Source organism: Lutra lutra, chromosome 1, assembly GCF_902655055.1.
Source record: "Lutra lutra chromosome 1, mLutLut1.2, whole genome shotgun sequence".
NCBI classification, from domain to species: Eukaryota; Metazoa; Chordata; class Mammalia; order Carnivora; family Mustelidae; genus Lutra; species Lutra lutra.
In genome coordinates, this window is record NC_062278.1 from 217,476,908 (window position 1) to 217,484,726 (window position 7,819).

The 7,819-nt window shown below is 47.4% G+C and overlaps 1 long non-coding RNA gene across 2 annotated transcripts; it reads right to left on the minus strand.

Annotated features, from left to right (window-relative positions):
* Nucleotides 1–4,016: 4,016 nt before the first annotated feature.
* Nucleotides 4,017–6,809, minus strand: LOC125085475 (uncharacterized). Of its 2 annotated transcripts, XR_007122949.1 has the most exons (4): nucleotides 6,572–6,809; nucleotides 5,491–6,037; nucleotides 4,722–5,402; nucleotides 4,017–4,503 (listed from the first exon to the last, which is right to left on the minus strand). It is a non-coding gene; the product is annotated as an uncharacterized LOC125085475 (long non-coding RNA). The 2 variants fall into 2 exon arrangements; XR_007122946.1 differs by having other exon boundaries at nucleotides 5,491–6,809.
* Nucleotides 6,810–7,819: the final 1,010 nt, after the last annotated feature.

Here is a 7,819-nt window from a genome sequence, read left to right on the forward strand (position 1 = left end):
GGCTCAGGTCATGGGATCCAGACCCATGTCCGGCTCAGTATTGGGCGTGGATCCTGCTTAAGATTGTCTCTCCCTCTCCCTCTGCCCCTCCCTGCCCCCGACTCATGCTCTCTCTCTCTTAAAAAAAAAAAAATTAATTGAGCATCTACTAGGTCCCAAACTGAATATATCCACTCCTATTAGTACTGTAACAAATTACAATACACTTGGCAGCTTAAAATAACACATTTATTATCTCACAGTTACCGAGATCTACCTCCAAAACCATCTGGCTAAAGCTAAAATCAAGGTTCCTGCAGGTTCTTCTTCCTTCTGGAGGTTCTAGGAGAAAATTCATTTCTTTGCCTTTCCCAGCTTCTGGAGGCTGCCTTCGCGCCTTGGTTCCTATCATTCGTCCATCTGCAAAGCCAACAATGTCAGGCCAAGTCCTTCTCACCCCACCATGTCTCTGGTTTTTTGTCTCTGCTGCCTCCCTCCCTCCCGTTTAAGGACCCTCCTGATGACACAGGGATCCCGCGGATAATCCAAGGTCTTCTCTCCACCTCCGGGTCCGCTGATGAACCACCTCGATGCCCCTTGCCAGGCAGCCTCACATATGCCCAGGTTCCGGGGATTGGGAAGTAAACCTCTTTCGAGGCGCAGTTATTCCGCTCACTGCGTCGCGGATGTGGCCTTCGGTGAAACCAGCTGTCTGCCCTCGTTTGTAGAGGTGACCGTCTAGTGGCAGAAAACAAGCCATAAACACGCTGCGGGAGGGCAGGGGCGGGAGAAATAATGAAGATAACGCAGATAGCAGTGAGTGCCGTGGACAAAATAAAACAGCAGGATCTGATAAGAATAAAAACACTGCACGCTGGAGGGCGGACCAAGAGCCTGGCAGCGTACCGCGCCAGACCCTCTTGCACGGAGAAGGCAAATGTGGTGTCCTCATGGATGCTGCTTGCTTCTCCGTGAATGCTGCCACCACTAGTTTGGAGAAAGAGAACCTCGAGCGTATCGTCTTTGATAAGAGTAATTCCGCCACCATCTCTAATGACAAACGAGGATCCAAGCAACAAGCCGCTCAGGTCCGGGCAGAGGGGGCTGTACCGAGTAAGGAACAGGTGCACGGGGCCTCCGAGGTGGAGAACGAGAGGAAACGCATGGGTTCTATGGGCCAGGCTTAAAGGGGAGATGGAAATTGAGGCAGCGGAGAGGGAGGGGGACCCCCGTCCTTGGAGTCACGTTGTCGATCCCACCAGGTTCTACCTGCAACATCCATCGAGAAACTGAACGCTTCTCACCAACTCCTCAGTCCCCAAACTAGTTCACCCCACATGGCTCACCCGGACTAGCACAGATACCACTGAACCCCACGGCCGGTACCCCCACCCCCCCCACCCCCGTTTCCTGAATCCCGCGGGTTGTCCTCCCTGAAGAAGCCACCAGAGGGCACCTGTGAGCACCCAAGTCGGGTCCTGCCTTTCTCTGGTCACAGCCTCCCAGGGCTCCCACCTCCGGGAGCAAGAGCATTTGAGTCCTCAGCCCACAAGACCCTCCAGGACCTGCCCTTGTGCCCTGCCTGCCCTCCTCTCCTCCCTGTCTCTCCCTCGCTCACTCTGCTGCAGCCACACAACCTCCTCTCCATTCCTCCATGCACCTGACTCAGTGCTGCCCCAGGACCTTTGCACAGGATTGTGCCCTCTGCCTAGAACAACTTTTCCCACAAAAGAGTGGCTTAATGCCACAGAACTATAGAGCTAACATGGCTTAAATGGTAAATGTTATGTTACGTATATTTTACTACAATATGAAGGCAGAAATCAATTTAAATAACCCAGGTGAAGAAAAGATTACTAAGTAAATAAGAGTATCGTGGCAGCCGAGGAGGTGAGACTCCCTCACAGATACGCTCATAGAGTTAGTAACACTGAGGTGCCATTCACAGTGCACGCCATGATGATCTGTTGTCGTTCCTGTCTTACAGGCAGGGAAACTGAGGCATGGCAGTGCGGTTCACACAACTGGCAAGGGAGCAAGGGTGAAAGCTAGATTCTGAACGCAGGCATCCTTAACCATATGCCCTGGTCTTCCTTCCTAGTCTCTTCTCAGGCTGTACACTCGTTCTGAAATTACTAGAGGCTTCCTACGTGCCAGGCATTGAGCCAAATCCTTACATGCCTGTGGCAGATCATATTAAGGTGCTGGTCTTAATATGGTCAAGGTGTTGGCCTCCTCCACAGGGGCTCCGACCTCATCACTCCCCAGCTGAAACCTCCTATGGTTTACCCTCAGGCTAAAAGCTAAGTTTACCTTAGCATGACCTTCAAGGCTCCAGGCAAGCTCAGAATCTTATTTATTTTTAAAATTGTATTTATTTATTTATTTATTTATTTATTTGACAGGGAAAGAGCACTCACATGAGCAGGAGGAGCAGCAGGCAGAGGGAGAGGGAGAAGCAGGCTTCCCACTGAGCAAGGGAGCCCAAGGCGGGACTCGATCCTAAGACCCTGGGGTCATGACCAGAGCTGAAGGCAGACTCTTAACCGACAGAGCCTCCCAGGCGCCCCTCAGAAACTTCTTTTCCCCTCTCCCCCCAGCCAAGCATCCTTTGCTCTGGCCATTCCCAACTCTGCAAGAGGCAAGCACAACGAATGTTTTCCAGACTCAGAACTGCATCCCTGGGGCTCCCAGCTCCATTAGGCAAGCTGTGTTTCTCTGTTTCTACAATGCCTGGTGCTCACCTCTGTCCCAGGGAACGTTGCCATTGCCGTTGTTGCCGGCAGATCCTTCTTTAGCATATCCAATGAGCTTGAAAGCTGAAGGCAGGGGCCCCTGAGTGGCTCAGATGGTTAATTAAGATGGTTAAGCACCTGCCTTCAGCTAAGGTCCTGATCTCTAGGTCCTGGGATTGAGTCCCATGTCAGGCTCCCAGCTTAGCAGGGAGTCTGTGTCTCCCTCTGCCTCTCCCTCTGCTTGTGCTCTCTGTCTCCCTCTCTCCCTCAAATGAATAAATAATATCTTTTTAAAAATAAATAAAGCCCAACTCTGATTTTAAAAAAGAAGAAGAAAGCTGAGAGCAGAGCCATGTATCATTTCAGACACTATTGTCTCCAAGTGTTAGAAACCCCAACTAGAAGCGGCTTAAATCTTAAGAAACAAGTACTCTATGATCTCACTTACAAAGAATCTAAAAAGGCTGAAATCAGAAAAACAGAGTAGGATGGTGATTACCAGGGGTGGGCGGGGGAGTTGGGGAGATGATGTTTTAAGGGTACAAACTTGCAACTAGCAGATAAATAAGGTCTGGAGATCTAATCTGCGACGTAGTGATGATAGTCAACAATGTGTCTTATAAACTTCAAGGCAGCTACGAGATTAGATCTTAATTGTTCTCACCACAAAAAAAGAAATTATAATTATGTAACATGACGCTACCAGTGGTAATCATATTGCATTACATAAATGTATCAAATCAACATGTCGTACACCTTAATTTTACACAATTACGTTCCATTAAAAAGAAAAACCTTAAGGGGACATGTTATGTCTTGGAAGGAGGAGTTTTGATGTTGGGTTGCTCCTGGGCTCCTAAATTCAGTAGAGTCAGAACTCTGATTCTTTCCATGTTCCTGCCCATCCATCTGTAGCATGTCGAGTGAACGAAGATGTTGAGTTCAGCTTGGAGATGTGCTGAGTCGGGGGGGAATACCCAGGAGGAATATCCAGGAGGCAGGTAGATATCAGAGTCCAGGGTGAGACAGGAGACACAGTCATCCCTACACCACAGCAGAGGATCAGACCCTGGGAGAGTATGTGGAGCAAAAAACTGGCTTTGCGGGGCGCCTGGGTGGCTCAGTGGGTTAAGCCGCTGCCTTCAGCTCAGGTCATGATCCCAGGTCCTGGGTTCGAGCCCCACATCGGGCTTTCTGCTCAGCGGGGAGCCTGCTTCCTCCTCTCTCTCTGCCTGCCTCTCTGCCTACTTGTGATTTCTCTCTGTCAAATAAATGGATAAAATCTTAAAAAAAAAAAAAAAACTGGCTTTGCCCAGCACTTATGAAGCACCTACTGCATACCAGCACTCGCTGGGCTCTGGGGATTCAGTGATTCCGTGGGATGGGTTCTCCCAGAGGCAGACCCCAAGCCAAGAACTTGGATGCAAGGATTTATTAAAGAGGAGCCTGCATCCTATGGGGAGCCCTGCAGTGTGAATCGCGTCTCAGAGTCTGTTCTATCTGAACTTCTGCACTCGTCTGTCATGACAGGTAAGGAGGTGGGAGGCTTCTAGGCACTTCTGGCTCATCTCTGGGAGAGCCACTCCAGAACCAGGGATAGCACTGAAAGCCACAGGTTGAGCTCTCAGTAGGAAAGCATGAGGGGGCGGGGTGGGGGGACGAGCCCACAGAGCTGGGAGAGAGACCTGGGTGGGTACCAGCAAGTCCATGTCCAAGTCCACTGTACCACTTGTCTGGGTGTGATTTCAGACGAGTCCCTTCACGTCTCTAGACCCCGTAATGCAATAACCTCGTCTTTATTTTTTTTTTAAGATTTTATTTATTTATTTGACAGACAGAGATCACAAGTAGGCAGAGAGGCAGGCAGAGAGAGAGAGAGAGAAGATGAAGCAGGCTCCCTGCGGAGCAGACAGCCCGATGTGGGGCTTGATCCCAGGACCCTGGGATCATGACCTGGGCCGAAGGCAGAGGCTTTAACCCACTGAGCCACCGAGGCGCCCCAATAACCTCGTCTTTAAAAGGGCACCTACCTTGTACATTCATTCTGCAAATATCACTGAGCACCTACTGTGTGCCAAGACTGGGAATCCAGAGGTAAACAGAGCAGTTAAAGCTTCCTTTTCTCATGTGGCAGGGAGGGAAACACACAATAAACAAAATGAGTGACTGACCTATACGAAGTCCATTGGGCTGGGATGTCCACCATGGAGTAAAATAAACCAGAGATAGAGATGTTGCCAGCCAGTAGTTTAGAGAGTGAAACTTTATATAGGAAGATCCAGAGGGCCTCTCTGATGTGGCAGTACTTGAGCAGAGATCAGAAAGGAGTGAGGGAGGGAGTCATGTGGGTTTCTAGAGGAAGAGCATTCAAAGAAGAAGTAGTAGTCAGTGCAAAGGTCCTGAGGCAGGTGCTGACTTGCTGGAGGATGAGCAGGAGGCTGGTGTGGCTGAAGCAGAGTGAGAGGTGGACAGTTAGATGAGTAAGAGGGGATGTTCACACACCACCGGTCTCATAGCCCATTGTAAGAACTTCAGATCTGACTCCTACATCTGTGGATTATTTAATTTGGATTAAACGAGATAAGGCAGGCTATGCCCTTAACAGAATCTGGCATGTAGCAAATGTTCAGGAAACACCTGCCAAGGATTGTTTCTCGAGACCATCAACAGAAAAGAGTATGGAGCCTTCTGTAAATTGCAATGAAAAAAATGGAACGTCATAAATAATAATAAAATAATTATCTAGTAATTAAATAAATAGTAATAAAATAATTACCTCTCACCATCACCACCAGGCTATCGACAGCCAACGAAACTCCTAGAACTCAGCCCCACCCTTACAGTTCTCTGATGTGGACTGACCTCTGGTCCAAGGAATGGGTCTGTCTGAAACCTCAGTGCACGTTCCCAGCCCAGAAGAACCCAAAGGACAGTTTTGAAGTCACATCTGCTGTCCACCATCAGGCACATCCAAAAAAAACCAGTAGCAGATAAACCGACTCTGTTCTGAGTAGGTCCCCACACCCCACCCTGCCCTAAATGGAAAGCTCTCCTTGGCTGAGATACGTAAAGGTGCTCGATGGCGCAGGAAGAAAAAGGAAATAAAATTCTTCCAAGGGAGGAATTCAGACAGTTAGGATAGTCAGTTAGGTAAACCCAATGTTTTAGTCCTGTCTTGCTGCCTTATGTAGCTGTCTCTGGACCTCAGTTTCCACGTCTGTAAAATGGGCACTCTGGCTTGATGACCGATGATTCAGAGATAGCTCCCTCACCTTGTGCCTCTGCCATCCCTGGGATCTCTGCACATGATTGCTGCAGCATTCCTTGAACGGGGAGAGGGGAAAAAACCCAACTGTCCATCTGCAGGGGACTAAGTAAATAAATACTAAAAAACATTCGTGTTGTAGAACAAGGGCCGGTTTTTGTAAATAAAGTTTTATTGGCACAAAACCACACCCATTTGTTTCTGTATTGCCTGTGACTACTTTGGCAGGATGACAGCAGAGGTGAGTGGTTGTCACAGAAATCATTTGGACCTACAAAGCCTAAATACTTACTTTCTGGCCCTTTAAGAAAGTTGGCCGAGTCCTGCTACAGAATATTACAACACCCTTAAAAGTAGCATGCCAAGTCTTGTTTTTCCGGATAATGACATGGAAGGATGAACATGATCTATGATTATGGCAAAAAAAAGTGCAGAACATTGTGCATAGTACAGTCCCATGTTTGCAAAATATATGGGTATGATTTATTTATTTGAGTACAGGCAGAGAAAAAAAGATACCGGTATTTATGTGTATTTATAGCATTCTGGGATGATATACAAATGGTAATTTTCATGGTTAGAATCACAGTACCTTTGCTTTATCCGTTCGTCCTTCGATACACATCTGGGTTGCTTCCACCTTTTGGCTCTTGTGAATAATGCCGCTATGAACGTGGGTGTGCAAATATTTCCTAAGCCCATGCTTTCAGTTTCGTTGAGTATGTACCCATAAGTGGAACTGCTAGATCACATGGACAATTCTATTTTTAATTTTTTGAGGGACCACCATACTGTTTGCCATAGTATCTGTAGTATTTTACATTCCTATGAGCAAGACATCGCTTTTATTTTTTTTTAATTATTTTTATTTTTTCAGCATAACAGTATTCATTATTTTTGCACCACACCCAGTGCTCCATGCAATCCGTGCCCTCTACAATACCCACCACCTGGTGCCCCCAACCTCCCACCCCCACCCCTTCAAAATTCTCAGATCGTTTTTCAGAGTCCATAGTCTCTCATGGTTCACCTCCCCTTCCAATTTCCCTCAACTCCCTTCTCCTCTCCATCTCCCCTTGTCCTCCATGCTATTTGTTATGCTCCACAAATAAGGACATCGCTTTTAAAATGGAATACGGGGCGCCTGGGTGGCTCAGTGGGTTAAGCATCTGTCTCCGGCTCAAGTCATGATCCCAGGGTCCGGGATTGAGCCCCACATCAGGCTCCCTGCTCAGCGGGAAGCCTGCTTCTCCCTCTCCCACTCCCCTTGCTTGTGTTCCCTCTCTCGCTGTGACTCTCTCTGTCAAATAAATTTTAAAAAAGACTTTTTTTAAAAGTTCAAGAAATAGGTAAAGATATCCAAAAGAGATGGAAAACATCCTAGTCATTCTATAAACAGCCCAACCCTGATACAAAAGTGACAACCTAGAAAAACATTTGAAGACCAAGCTCCCCAAGTGTATGTATGTGTGTGTGTATATATACAAACACACACACACACACATACATAAAGAGCAAGGGCAAATGTACTAAATAAAAACCCAAGACTCATCATAATTCACAGACTCATCCATAATTCTGAAACCAAAGAAGCTCTTACCTTTTGGGCAAAGTTGCCAGCCAGCTTGACCCAAAGTGATGGAAGCCTTTTTATAGCATTCATGACCCAGAACGTGTGATGTATTTTTGCTGCTAAAATATTGACGTGCCTGATGGTAAAGTCCTCCCACACACCCCACTAGGCAATTTTGGTGACCCACAGCACATGCCATCTATTGTATGCGTGTGTGTGTTAAATTAATAATTTGCCAAGACCTTAGAGGTCACATCAATGAGCGTA